The sequence below is a fragment of the Pinus tabuliformis genome, chromosome 1_2 (genome assembly GCF_031772625.1).
Source record: "Pinus tabuliformis cultivar Carrire ecotype Pingquan chromosome 1_2, CPIR1, whole genome shotgun sequence".
NCBI classification, from domain to species: domain Eukaryota; kingdom Viridiplantae; phylum Streptophyta; class Pinopsida; order Pinales; family Pinaceae; genus Pinus; species Pinus tabuliformis.
In genome coordinates, this window is record NC_142298.1 from 993,682,186 (window position 1) to 993,697,945 (window position 15,760).

Sequence of the window (15,760 nt, forward strand, 5' to 3'; positions counted from 1 at the left end):
CCTCACCCTCTCACCAGACTTCAGAGCGAAAAGCTCGGTATTGAACCCACTGAGTTCCCTTTACCCAAAAGGAAAAAGGCGAAGAAAAATACTGAAGGATCTGATAGTGAAGACCTTTCATCCATATCCTCCATTGCATCTTCCCCTCTGCAAAGTCAACCATCCACCCCCCCATTACATATTGTTGTTCACTAGGGATTAGAAGCTTCAACATCTCGACCTGCCCACTCCTCAGCATTGCTTCCTTCCCATACAGCTGGAATTCCAACAGTAGTATCAACCACTGTTGCTATTACAATGGCAGATCCATGGACCAGACCTGGTGCAGTCAACATGCCTGCGCCATTGCATCCATTACCAGATTATCCTGAAAAATGGCTACCCAAGTTTAATCCATATGATGGAACTCAAGCTGAGGAACACATCAATAATTTCAAGTTAGCAGTCAACTTGAAAGGAGTAACAGAACAAGATGTTGTTGTTAGACTTTTCCCTTACACCTTACAAGGATCAGCAGGATCCCGGTATTTCTCTTTACCCTCTGGTTCCATCACCAGTTGGAACACTTGCCAAGAGCAGTTTCTTACCAAATATGGAGATGATAGGTCTTTGGCAACTTTAATAAATGATCTCTCCAATCTGAGAATAGAGAATAGAGAACCAATAAAGGAATTTAATGCTCGCTTCAATAAACTCCTGAACAAAATCCCTACGGCTTCCAAACCAAGCGAATGGTATATCACCGCCCTACCTGCCAATATAGCCATTTTTGTAGACAGGGCTGGGAAACCTACCTTAGCCGAAAACATGAGAGAAGCACTTGCTGTGGAAAAGCGCATCAATGTTCTAGAGAAGAAAGCTGCTCTGGAAGACAGAAAAGCCAAAAAAGTCTCTTTCAAAGATGACTCAAGAAAGAAAACCCCAAAAGACCCATACGACATGGAAGGTTTGCAAAAGGTCTTAAAAATGTTATCAAATGAAATGGTCGAAATTAAGAAACAAGTGGCTGAAACCTCAACCAAAAGACCCTTTAGAACTTTTAAGAGAAATGAGTCAAAGCCCCCAAATGTCATATCTAACGCAGACTCAGAGCAAGAAGAAGAAGAGGAAGAGGAAACAATCGCACCGACTGATGATGAAGAAGAAGTAGTAGAATGTCATGGAATGTGGGATTTTATACTCCCCAACTCCGATACTGATAATGAAGAAGAGGCGTTCCCGGTCACTACTAGGAGCAAAAGTACTTCTGAACCTGTTCAAGTATCATCAAAGAAGAGGAGTGCAGATGCCACTACAACCAAACAAAAAACACCTGCAAAGAAATCACCTGCAGCAGTTCCCCAAAACCAGCCTTCAACTTCTAATATTCCTTCAACATCCAAAACATTAGTCGTATCTGATTCAATGGAGTATAACATTGTTGATGACATGAAGAAAACTAAAGCAAACATTACTATGTTTGAGCTTAGTAAATTAAAGCATCAGTAGAAATTACTTCTTAAAGAATTGAATGTTGTTCCCTCTATACCACTTCCCAGTGCAAAAGCCGCTAATGATTCAGGCCAACCTCCTCCAGGTATGGTTGAAGCTACCGATTCAGTTCTAATTGGAGATAGATCAAATTCTCATACTCCACCCTTCCTGCTAACCTATGAGATTTACAACAGAAACCTGCACAACTGTTTAATTGACTCAGGGGCATCATCTAACATAATGCCAACTTCAGTTTGCTCTAAACTGAACATTGAACCCCAGAAGTCTGCTATTCATATTGTACAGTTGGACAGGACCAAAGTGCAGGTTGTGGGAGAAATTAATTCCGTAACTATCAGGTTGTCTGCTGATCCCAGAGTAGTACAAAGGATTGATATCCTAATAGCCGATATACCTGAATTTTACGGTTTAATTCTGAGTAGGGATTGGTCCGAAAAATTGCATGGGTATATTTCCACTGATTGGTCACATATGTGGCTTCCCTACAAGGGCAAGCCAAATCAAATAAGGATCGATCGAGAGAAACATATGACCCATACAGTGACTGAATTTGAGCAAGAAAACCAACCCGTGGCGTTCAACAACAACATTTTGGGGAATTATTCGTCAGAGTCATTCTTTGGTAACTTTGTTGCCCAACCATCTCCTTTTTCAATCAATCATTTTACATCTCAGATTGAAAATTTTTCACAAACTGATAGGTCTAGATGTTTCAATGATGCTGAGAAAATTGTAAATACATTTGTTAATACCTCTTTATTTTGGTCTTTATATTTTGATGGCTCCAAGTCTAGCGAGGGCTCAGGAGCAGGTTGCATTTTGGTTAGTCCACAAGGAGAAAAGACAATGCTGTCCTGTAGGCTGGAATTTGAATGCACTAACAATACAGCCGAATATGAAGCCTTAGTCTAGGGATTGTATAAAGCGATCGGTCTTAAAGTGCAATATTTGAAAGTATTCGGCGATTCTGAAATTATTGTTAAACAGGTGAGGAATGCAATTCATTGTCTTTCAAATCACCTCAAGCATTATCAATCGCTAGTACATGAACTTACCTTGCACTTTTCTGCATTCAACATTTCTTCCATTCCCAGATCTCAAAACTCGGCAGCCAATCTCCTAGCCAATGTAGCTTCCAAGCTTCTACCTTCTAAAGACTACAGCCTAGATAGATTTTCCGTAGAATTTCTTTTTAGGCCTTCAATTCCTGACAATGTCACTAATTGGAGAGTATTCAATCATGATGAGGATATTTTACAATTTCTAACTTCTGAAAAGTCCTATGACGATCAAATTATTGAGGAAAATGACCATGATCTACAAATGAAAGAAACACCTCAGGAAAATTCAATTCCTAAGCCAGTGGTAAAGCTCGAAGATCTTTATGATATCAAAGACAGGTTTAAACCTGTAATTAATGCAAAGCTCCAAAGTTCTACCCTTAGGTTCGAATTGATAAATCTAGGTACTGAGCATGCTCCTCAAAATATTAATTTAGGATTAGGACTTTCCTTGGAAGAGAAGGAGGCATTTATTAAACTGTTAAGGAAAAATAAACAGGTTTTTGCTTGGAAATATGATGATTTGAAGACTTATGATACATCCATTATCCAGCATACCATTCCTATGCTTCCCGATCAGAAACCGATTCAGCAGAAGTTAAGAAAAATACATCCAAATTTGGAGAGCCAGATAAAATCGGAACTTAACAAACTCTTGAAAGCCAAGATTATTTTTCCTGTCCGACACTCAAACTGGGTCTCTAATATGGTGCCAGTCAGAAAGAAAAATGGCGACATTCGAATTTGTATCGATTTCAGAAATTTGAACAAAGCGAGCTTGAAGGACAATTTCCCATTACCTACTATGGAGCAAATACTCCAATCAGTAGCAGGCTCTGAATTGATGTCCTTTCTTGATGGTTTTTCAGGATATAACCAAGTTCTGGTTCATCCTGATGACCAGCTTAAAACCACATTCAGAACAAAATGGGGAACGTATGCATATCAGAAAATGCCTTTCGGACTTATAAATGCAGGAGCAACATTCCAAAGAGCTATGGATATAGCTTTTAGAGGGTTAATTAATAGAACAGTAGTCGTTTATCTAGACGATATTACTGTATTCTCTAAGGAGAGGTATAATCATTTGCATGACCTAAATCAAATCTTTCAGCGTTGCAAAAGATATGGTATTTCTCTTAACCCTAAAAAGTCTTTCTTTGCTCTTGATCAAGGAAAACTCTTGGGTTTTATTGTATCCAAAAATGGCATTTATATTGATCCTGATCGGATCAAAGAAATCTTTGAAATCCCTTTCCCACACAATAAAAAATCGATGCAATCATTTTTAGGCCAGATCAATTTTGTTAAAAGATTTGTCCCAGATTTTTCTCAAATTATTTTGCCACTTCAAACAATGATTAAGAAAAATTCAGTCTTTAAGTGGGGATTAGCAGAAAAGGAAGCTTTTGATCTAATCAAGCAATCAATAATCAATGCCCCAACTTTAAATACTCCAAATTTTTCTAATCATTTTACATTATATACCATCGCATCCAACTTATCTTATGCTGCAGTACTCACGCAACTAAATGATCACAATTTGGAAGCACCCATTTCATTTTTTAGCTCAAATCTTCAGGGTGCTGAATTGAATTACTCCGATGTAGAAAAACAAGCCTTTGCTGTATTTAAAGCAGTCAAGCATTATAGACCATTCCTTTTGAAAACTCACACAAAAATTATAGTTCCTTTCCCAGCAGTTAGGCAACTATTAATCCAAAAATAACTAGGTGAAAAAAGGGCAAATTGGGTCACAGCGCTTCAAGAGTATGACTTAGAAATTAGACCAGCAAAGATTGTTAGGGGCCAAGGTTTTTGCAGGATATTGGCAGGAGCATCCAACATTCCAGAATCAAGCGATACAGAGCAAACTGAAGAAATCAATCAGATAAGTGTTACTGATTCTGAATCTCAATATGCAGATTTAATCTTTTATTTAAAGAATGGATATGCACCTCTGAATCTATCTTACAAGAACAAAAGGGCCATTAGGTTGAAAGCAAAGAATTTTACAATTATTGATGATGTCCTTTTTAAGCAGAATTATGATTCCATCTTATTAAGATGCCTTGAGAAAACTGAAGCACAAAAGGTTTTGCAGGAGTTACATGATGGACCAGCGGGAGGACATTTTGGAGCTGATACAACAGCGCACAAAATTATTCATGCTGGTTACTATTGGCCTACTCTGTTTAAAGATGCCCACGAATATGTAAGGAAATGCCTCAATTGTCAAACTTCTAGTGGAAGACAACGTAAATCAGCTTTCCCTCTGCAACCAGTCAACATTGAACAAGCATTTGAGCAATGGGGATTGGACATCATTGGGGAGATTACTCCACCATCTTCCAAACAGCATAAGTATATCCTTACTGCTACCAATTATTTTACTAAGTGGGTTGAGGCAATCCCTTTAAAGACAGCAAATTCTGAAGCAATCATTGAATTCATAGATCAATTCATCATTACCAGGTTTGGTGTCCCAAATGCTCTTGTTTTTTATAATGCATCTTACTTTTCAGGCAATGTTATGTTTGATTTCGCTATTAAAAGAGGATTTAAATTAAAATATTCTGCTAATTACTATCCCCAGGGTAATGGTTTAGCAGAGTCTACTAATAAAAATCTGATCAAAATCATTAAGCGAACTATCGAACAGAATCATAAAAACTGGCACAAATCTTTAGTGTTTGCATTATGGGCTGATAGGAAAACACGGAAAGCTTCTATAGGATCTTCTCCGTTCAATCTTGTGTATGGAAAAGAAGCAGTACTACCCACAAATATTGTTCTTCCTTCTTTAGCCCTAGTGCAGTTCATTGAGGAAAGTCCTTCCTCTTCTATTCAGCTTAGACATGACCAAATTCTAAAATTAGAAGAGGAAAGAGAAAAAGCCAGGGTTATTCATGCCAAGCATCAGCAAGTCATTAAGGCAGCTTTTGATTCAGTCTCATCCGGTTCAAAACAATTCCAAGTCGGTGACTTAGTTCTGAAATGGGACAAAGCCCATGAGGATAAGGGTAAACATACCAAGTTCCAAAAGATGTGGCTTGGACCGTTTCAGATCTGTGAAAAGATAGTCCATTCGACCTTTATATTGCAAGACTTATCAGGGTTGAGAGATTCTCTCCCTGTTAATGGCCTTATCTTGAAGAAATTCTTTAATTGAGGAGGTAACTCCTTCTCCTTCTAGTTTGATAGATTTTTGTAGTTTGTAGGATTTGCAGAAAATAATGTTGTAAGGTATCTACTATTGACCTTTGCTGTGTTTGACAATTTGATCTACAGGAGTGCAGCGATATTTGCTTTTAAAATAATAGAACTCTTAACCAAAAGGGATAATTTCTAGGAAATTAGGTATCATTGTATTCTGAAACTACAGTTCAAGTTTGTGAACTCCTTTCAAAGTTTAAAAGTATTGTAAATCATTCTCTGTTTTCAAATTGGTCTCAAAAGGTTATCAATATCAAGATAGAAGCCAATCCAGTTTCAGCATCTTCAACTCTTACCCTGTCATCCATTTACTCTTAAGGAGAAAATTGTTCATCCCATTCACTAAAGTTTATGATTACTCAGAGTGTAATTCTAAAATATCTGATATTAAAGATAAGAGGTCTTATTGCAAGCCTGCTTACCATGTTCATAGGGAAATAGTTTAACTGACATTACCAATACTGCATACCAAAACAGGGTAATGGCTTGAAATTACAAGACAAGGGGTCTCATCACGAGCCAGCTTGTTCAGTTAAACTACTACCAGTGAATGGCATTGTCAACAGTTGGCCACCAAACCAGGACAATGGCTTTTTATCTTATCAACAGGAAATGAAATACAAAATATGAAAACATGTTTTGAATTCATTCTGTTAATCGCACTCTTAATTGAATGGAACAATGGACAATAACATGGCTAAAAGGTATCCCTGTCGAAACTATAAACGTTTGCTGGCAGCAGAGGCTCTACCTATGACAGAGGAGTTCACTTTAAAAGCTGATTTGGAGAAGTTTTCTGTTTTATCATTATAAACCCATAGAGGCTCATTTAAAACTTAGAATGTATCTATTTTCTTAAAAAAGAGAGGAAATTAGCATAAATAAATTCATTTCACTTGGAATGCATATATACCTAGTTATATTAGAATTTTCCCCTTTGATTAGAATTCTATTTTTGAAAAAGTTTAAGTATTTCTATACTTTTCAGAGATAACTGTTTCTTCCAGCGAATCGCCAATTGTTGTACTCCACAACAACCCCCCCATTTCATAACATTTTATTTACAAAATTATTATATGAAATGGGTCCCTTTAGAAGTCAATTGGTATCAATATTGCATTATTTGTAAAAGGTCCGCAAACCAAATGAAGGCATTATATAAAACCTTTTGAAAAACCCATATTGAATCAAATATAACAATCTTTTATCATTGCGATAAAGCGATCGCAAGATCGCATATCGCAATGACATAGAAAACGCAAATAAGTGACATATGGGATCCCGCCGATGCGATTTCGCAATCGGCTATCGGCAATACTCTATACACATTTTAAAACGCCCCCATGACATAAGCCCCGATGCGATGTGCAATCGGCGATAAGCTATCGGCGATACTTTATATGCAGGCTAAGCACCTTAAGTCATTCACCCCGGTCCGATGCAATTTCGCAATCGGCAATCGGCAAGACACTATCTATGCACATTGTCATGCCCCTTCATTCTGATGCGATGCGATATTGCTATCGGCGATCGGCGTTTCAAAATTGTCAACATAAAGATTTAAAGTGTTCCCGATGCCCAATTGCGATATAGCGCGGATTTCGAAAAAGCTGTTAAATGGAGGGATATTATGATCCATTCGTATTTAAAAGTTTGATCTCTTAAATAATCCATCACCTGCACTCAACTGCCAAAATATCCATAGCACGCTTAAGCGAGTCATTCAACCGAATAATGGTGTAATGAGCATTTAAGGGGTGGCAGGCCTTAAACGGCCATTTAATGTATCTGTAAGATCTTCCCATGGATTGGATCCGCGGCCATTTTTAAGAGTTAATTTCTCAGCACGCTTTGATCGATATATCTTTCCATATTGGATTTTCATTATCATATCTCTGTGTTACGTTTATTTTCGCCGCTATGCAGAATTCATCCATAGAAGGAAGCTCAAACAAGATGGGGAAGAAATCTAAGAAGACCGCAGGCGCTTCCAATACACCAGCTGCAGGACAAGCTCTCGTGGACAAGAAGAAGGGCTTAATATCTGATACTACATGCACGGGTCTCACCAGAGTTACTTGGCAAGGCACTTACAACCTAATTGAAGCCGAAGAACCAGTAAAGACAGTAACAGAAGCTACTGCGGATCCTACTCGGAAGTCTGAATGTACTCTCAAGGATTTAGCCGACTCTTTCCTTCACAGAATAGCGGCCAGGGAGAAAATTCTCCCATACACAGACGTAGTGCGGTGGGTGATTCAAGAAATCCCAATCTTGGATAGAACTTTCAGCACTAGAGATGGAAGAATCTTCAGATCGTTCAGGGCGGATGATCTAAGGCAAATATATCATTTGCCCGAGCCGGAGAAGATATATAATAAAGCGTTCCTGGAGAAGTTTGCAAGCGAAAATGAAGTTGAATCCGAACCCATCCGGGATTGGATACAAAATCTAGCCAAACACAAACACGAATCTTCCGGTAAGTACTCGGTTGATTCTCTGGCTTCTCCTTATTGCTATGCGGGAATAATGATGTGTAGATTATGGGGATTGCATGACTCTGCTAATTTTACCATAGAAATGGTTCCTCTAATGGAGGCAGCAGTAAACAGTATAATTATGGATTGGGCCACCATCCTTTCTGACAAATTAGCACAAGCTGTGCGTGATTTTAGAAATTAGACTGTCGTCTCTGAAAGGAAAATTCCCCCATTCTATTACAGTGCATATATCTTAGATACATTATGTTTCAATTCTGAATTTCCCGTGCTCGGCTGGAGGTGGACACCACAAGATCCCACGGCTATCCACATATACCATCAGAAATTATGGAATTCCTCTTACAAGCACCATCTGTACCAAATCTGCAATGGCTTTATGGTGCCTATTCATTATTCTATTTTTGATAAACCCATTCCCAAGATTTCCTATCAAGCTTCGTTTGATATAACAGCGGTAGCGAGTTGGTTTGGAGATGAGATATTTACCTACATAAGAGTTTTCGGCAGCCAAGCCAACCCACATGTTCTCCCTTTGTATATACCAGATAAACTGCTAGCAAGAGAAATCGCTTATCAGATTACGGCTGAGAGTGTTACACAGACTCTCAAGAAAGAAAAGAAGAGGGGCTGGCTCTCTTTTCCCTTGAGGTGTGGTGTCTATACTCTGCATGATCTCAAACATGCAGAAAAGGAAGCCACAAAGATTCAATCCTTAACTCTGGCGACTATCCCAAATAGGCCATATGATCCAAAGAAAGTTGCCTACAATGCACTAGAACAGGCCAAATTGACAAAATTTGAGCACAAAGAAGATATGTTTGACGACCTATTCGTTTCAGCCGAAACAATAGGTCAGGCTAAAGAATTCGCTCGAATGAAATATAATGATGAAGGGCTGACTGAGTTTAATAAGCTTAGAGAACAGAGGTTGCAAACTCTGCCTCTAGATTTACTAGCAACAACCCCGGCGACATCATCAAGCGAGCCTGTTCGGCAACAGTCAAAGGAACCTCCGGTTGTAACAAAGGATCATAAAAAGGAACAGGAGGAAAGGCAGAGAAAAGAAAAAGAAGAAAGGCAGAAGAGAGCACAGGAAGAGCAACAAAAGAAAGAGCAAGAGGAAAGGCAAAAGAAAGAACAAGAGGAACAGCAGAAGAGAGAGCAGGAAAAAGTGAGGAAGGAGTCCCAAGCTAAAAAGGAAAAACAAACCACCATTGATGTCAATATAGATACTAATATTGACCCTAAATTGCTTCAGGAGTGGAAGCAATTTGACTCTATCATCAGTGGGTTGGAATGTTCCAAGGATACAGACACTTCCAAGACAAACGATACACAGGACATCACTTCACCTCAGGTTCTAAGTGGAACCAGCAGCCCACCCATTTCCAAGGATGTTGAGATAATATCAAAAGACCCCTCCGACCAAATCATTCTCCAGGTGGAAGATATTCCTCCCCTGGATGTTTTCTACAGCCCGAGGCATAAGGCAGTGGTAAAAAGACAAAGGAAAAGGAGGAAGATTGATCAACCTCCCCTTTTTCCAGAACAAACTGTAACGGGCAGCGTGGTTTGGAAGGAGGAATTCGACCCCTCCGATGACCTAACAAAACTGTCACAGTATGCGGGAGCCTATTCGGCAACGACAATCGACAAGGCATCGGAGGTAAGTCTTCTACTAAAGACTAAGGACCAACAAATTTTCTCATTACAAGCAGAGTTGGCTGAATCAAAGCAGAAGGCAGAGCAGGCGGAGCAGCAGTTGTCGACACAACAACAAGTGAACAGTCAATTAACTCAGCAATTGCAGGCAGAAAAGCAAAGGGTCGACCAAAGCGCGATCCAGAAACAGAAGGAATTATCGGAGGCATTGGCACAATTGAGGGCAGCAAACGAGCAAATGATGAAAACAAAAGATGAGCAAATCGCTCAATTGTCATTGCAGATCGAAAAGATAAAGGGCGCTCAAAAAGTGGGTGAATTCAGAGCAGAAGCAGTGCAAATAAACACTGCATTAATATCCCAAATTAGGCTCCTATGTCAACAAATCGCTCAGGCAGAGCCATTGTGTGAGCTAACGACATCCATAAATCAGCAGGTAGAGAAAGCCAGGAATGAGTTAGACCAAGCCGAAGAGATCATAACCGCATATCTTGACTGGCAAGATTCTGATCAAGGGAAAGCAGCAAATTTGCCCAGGATCCTAGAAACACATAAAGATATACTCTTCACAGAATGGCACACTCAGGTGATGAAAACTGAGAGGGCGGCTTCAAGATGTAAATCAACTTCCAGCAATCTAGTTGATCTAGTTAACAACACTCTCTACTTAGCAAATATGATTTCCCAATGTACACCAGGAAAGATGACAACAACAAACACATTGGAACAATCATGCTATCCTGATTTAGAGGAAAAGGGGAGATTAATCGCTGGGATTAATAGTTTAACTATGGAAGCATATTGGCTCTTCCTGGTAAAGCCGCATACACAGAGAGCCGTCCTTAAGTGCCTAACAGATGCGATCGGGTATATAATTCCCGATATTCACGATGCCACCTATGCCGCCCAGCTCAGTTCGTGCCTCAACAAACCTCCTGAAGTAGAGCCAATGCTTGCGATAAGTCAGCTCAGATTTAAAGGCAAGCAGCCTACCTGATGAATCATGCCGCCGATTGCCAGATCGCTGAGAAAAATAGGATCAAAATTTATTGATACCGATTTAGTTTCATTTCAGTTTAATAGATATTTAGATTAATTTAGTATTTATAGACCCTTTCATTGTTTTGGAAAGGGTCGTAAAGTTTTGTACCAGACTTAAAGACTGAAGTTTGCACTATTGTGCTTCAGTCAATATTCTTTTATGAAACTGGACCAGTTTTTCTTAATTCAACAAGGAGGCTTTTTATGCAATTGTGCACTATTGTCTTTGTTGTGAATGTTTCTGCGTTGAAGAAAGAATTACAAGTAGCGATTGATATCGGGAGTGTCAAAGCAGCTCATATGGTATTTCTATCTATGTCTGAATTCATTCCTGTTATGTGAATTGTTATTTGATTATCCTTGCTATTGTTGATTGCATGCATATGTTTTAACAGCAGTTCTATATTCCTTCCACTATTGGATGTTTTATGGTATGCTTATCTTTTAATCATGTATGTGTCGATAATATAAATGATGAGTGTAGTAATACTGCTTTAATCGCTTTGCTTAACTATTTAGGCACAGTAATCTTAAATGAATTAATATCTATGTCTGATCGATGGAGTCATCTATATGCCTGTCTTTAGACACAGACCATTAAACGCTGCACTTTAAAGTTCAATAGATTCCCGGGATAGGTTATAGTTCTTGTATTCTTGTTAATAGTTTAGTTATTCGTTTACCGCTAGCTTAGTTTATAAATCATCCATTCATCCCGTTTATCTACTTTTGGGAAACTAGTCCCATTATCCCCAATCGGAGCCACTATTCCAAACGGAAAAGGAGCTGTACTAAGGTCCGGACCGGGTGGTTATCCCCGATGTTGTTGCAAGGATTTTCGAGGCATCAACAAGTGGTTGCTAGGATCTTTGCACTGGTGTTTTGTGGTTGTCATCTTTTTATCTTTTCACCCTTTTTTTCTTCTTCTTCCCATACTTAGAAGAATCTTGTTGCTCATTTTGCTTCGATCCACTTGATTGCGCTCTTTCCAAGCCTATGTTCTCCAAGTACTGTGCTTGTACACAAGTCACGTCCATCGTTTTGTGCTTGAACAACATTACTTGCTCACAGAGATGGCAGTGCAGACCCCCCAAATACTTGAGGAGTACATCTGGGTTCTTTGGAGAGATACCCAACATTATAGCCCTCTTTCTGCATTTTATGGTGTACTCCTACACGCTTTGACCCAGCTTTTGCCTGAAGTAATGCCACCAGATCCATTGATCTTCCACGTACCCAATGGGAGAAAAATATGACTTAATGAGGGTTTTGAAATCCTCCCACTTAGTCACTAGAGGTTCTCCCTCCAACCTTAGGGTTTTTGTGTGTCTCTCCCACCAAGTCAGTGCATGGCCCTCCAATTTCAGTCATGTGAATGAGATCTTCTACCCTTCCTCGATATGATGGACAATGAAATAAACTTCCAGTTGTTACAACTAGTGGTTCAACTTCAGAGCGTCATTCTCATCGTGGTATGGCTTCATGACAAATTTTTCTTCCACTTCAAACAAGGATTGGTTCATGGCACTCAAACTGGGTTGATCTTTTCCAAGTTCTTTCTTCAGTTGGTTGTCTACGTCTTCCCGATCCCCCTTCTAATTTATCCTCTACATTCGAACCCCCTTCTTCTCCAAATATCCCTATCTTATTGCTTAGGGATGCCATAAGGAGGTTTACATTGCATTTTATATCTGTGACTTGTTCTTCGAGCCGCGAAAACCTCACCTCTACAGGATCCCGACGTTCGTTTACATATTCGTCGCCCATGATTATGGTTTTACGATTTTCGACCCCGCCGATCTAGATCCCTGTAATCTCCACAAAATATCTAAAGAAACCTACTCTGATACCAAAGGATCCGTAAATTGTCATGGATATTTCACTGGACATCTCCTCACAACAGATCTGATAATATTATATTTAAAATATGAGATTCTACACTATTATAGTTTTATTTACTTTCTAAATCTATAAAATTAACTGTAATTAGTGCACGCATGTAAAATTAAATCAAACAAAAAAGTAGAGAATGAAAAAATAATCTCACACACACATAATACACAAGATATGCTCTCTGGGAAACCCTTTCGGGAGAAAACCCAGCTGGAAAGTGAGGTTGCTTCGCTCTCTTTCTCTGTCTAGAAATATGGCTGCAGATACAAAAAAGTAATACATGTGGCCCGTAGGCTGCTATAGTGCACAGATCCTCTATGTGTGCTCTACCACCATCTCTCCTGGCTATTTTTTCTCAACTATGGAACAAAATTCTCTCTAAAGAATGGAATCTCTCTTCCTCCTATTGGCCTGGTTATAACACGCCCTGATAGCCTACTAGTGGTTAAGTTTGACTACATCAACTCTTAACTAGAGATTCAAAATAGACTCTTTTAGAGTATTTTACATCACAGACACGTCGTTGGCCCCTTTTCCATGAATAATAGGGGCTGACGCGACATCCTCCCGAACCATAGGTGTGAAAACAAGGTCAACTTCTGAGTGGCGTAACTTTTGCATACGGACTCTGATTGACGTGATTCTTGTGCCGTTGGAAATCTCTCTGTGTGCAGAATAACATGAAAAAGTGTTGCGCTTAAGTGGAAAAGTTTTACCCCTAAAAAATGTCGTTTGATGCCCCAAACACTCCCAGAAGGTTTCAAACCCTGTTTCGCCAAACTGGGTCCCGCCGGTGAAAACGGTCCTGTGCACTGATTCCTCCACTTTTTCCACTCCAAGTGCATCGAGATGGATGACACAATATAATGATCCAATTTGGATCAAGGGCAGAGACAATGATCCGAAGAGACAGCAGCAAGTGACAGAAGTGATCCATGTTGAAGCAGCACAAGGACTGCACGGTAGCTAAAGCAGAGCAGTTCAATTTAGCTGAGGAGGAGGTCGATTCTATTTCCAAAGGCCGGGAAAGTTTTCCAGAGTGCCATAGAGTCACTTCCAGTGATAGAGGCAAGCTATATAGCGTTATCATAGGCATATTCGAACCATACATGTGAGAGGAAGCGCAGAGGCAGTGCAGAGGGCTTACGCTGGGGTTTGGATGACCTGTTTTCCATAGAAGCCATAGCCAGGATTGCATGTGGGTGAGAGAATTGTATTCTCTAATTATTTTTGCCAGATACTCGCTGATTGTATTTCCAGTTGGGCATCCATATATTGCACTCATATTTCATTGTTGCATACTAAAATAAAACCCTCATCTGTTGCACCAGTTTTCTCGCATTGGGTTTTTCTGGGGACGGATGCAGATCAGCTAAAAGAGTACAAAAAGGAGATCGCACGGGTGAAGAGGTTAATCCTAGACAGAGTCTAGGACCATATTGTCTCACATATACCTGGAAAAGGTACTTCCAAGGAGATGTTAGAGACTCTCTCCACGTTATACCAAGGTACTTACGAGCACCAGAAGATGTACTTAGAGGAAAAGTTGAGATGCATCAAGATGCAGAAAGGGGAAGGCATCAACCCCTTCCTCACCAGGATTCAGGAGGTACGGTACCAGTTGTCAGCTATTAGGGAAGTGTCTCAACCCATGAAGCTAGTGTGATTAGCACTCAACAGTGTCTCAGAGGAGTGGCAAGTATTCGTCCAAAGTACCTTGGGCAATGATATCTTACCAAGGTGGAACAGGATGTGGGCCGATTTGCAACAAGATGAGTTGAGACGAGCTCTATTGAAGAGCTCCATTAGTGGAAGCAACAGTGGATTGAAGAAGGTAAAGGAGGAGGAGAATGTGGCCCTCGCATTTAAGGTTCCCAGTCAGGGACATGGGGAGCTACAAAGGAAGAAGAAGGACCTATCGAAGGTCAAGTGTTTCAGGTGTGGTGAACTCAATCACTATAGTAACCAGTGTCCTCTCAAAAAGAAAGACAAAGAGGAGAAGCGAACCAGGCTGCAGCGTATGCTGAAATTGATAAGCTATCCTCCAGGTTGGGGGAAGACTTCGCTATGATCACCAACATAGCTCCAGGAGTGGGGTGGGCTGATTTGGAGTTGTAGCCACAAAGTGCTACAGATGGGCAAGATCCTTGAGGAGTCCACCTCATGGATCAATACCTTGCTACGAGGGCCACAGTTTTCAATAGCAGGATGGATCAGTGACAATTGATGCAATCAAATGCCAAAGTGACAGTTACAGAGACTAATAGCAGTCAGATGCTAGGGAGCGCAGTGCAGAGTTGGCAACAGTGCAGTTAGCACAATGCAAAGTCAGCAATAGCGCAAATTCTTTAGTGACAATGTTAGGTCCCTATACTACTAGTTTAACCCCTTATTGTTATTAGTACAACCCGCTTATTATATTGTTGTGCCCATGTAGTCCCCATATTGTTATTATTGTGCCCCATAGAAGCCCACTATTGTTATTATTGTGCCCTTACATTATTATTGTTATGTCAGTTCTAATTATATTATGTCCCCTTAGACTCCTATATATAGGAAGGAGGTCTTGTCATTTGTATCATCCAAGAATTGTTCATTTGTGTAATGTAAAGGAGGTTTCCCCTCGAAGAGGTTGATTTCTAATGCGTTCATCTATCTTTTCTATGTTTTTGTGAGTTGGTTTCATAACATTTAGTATCAGAGCTTTGGATTCTAAGGTTTCGCTGCTCCAAACATGTCATCGTGGAATTTTCGTTATAACATTTTCTCTGCAACGTTTCAGAAGCTAAAAACAAAACCCATTTGAGACGACATCTCGTTGAACCTCAGGTCTGAATTTCAAATCTTGTCTCGCTATATTTTTGGAGATATGATCTGAGGAAGTTAGGGTTT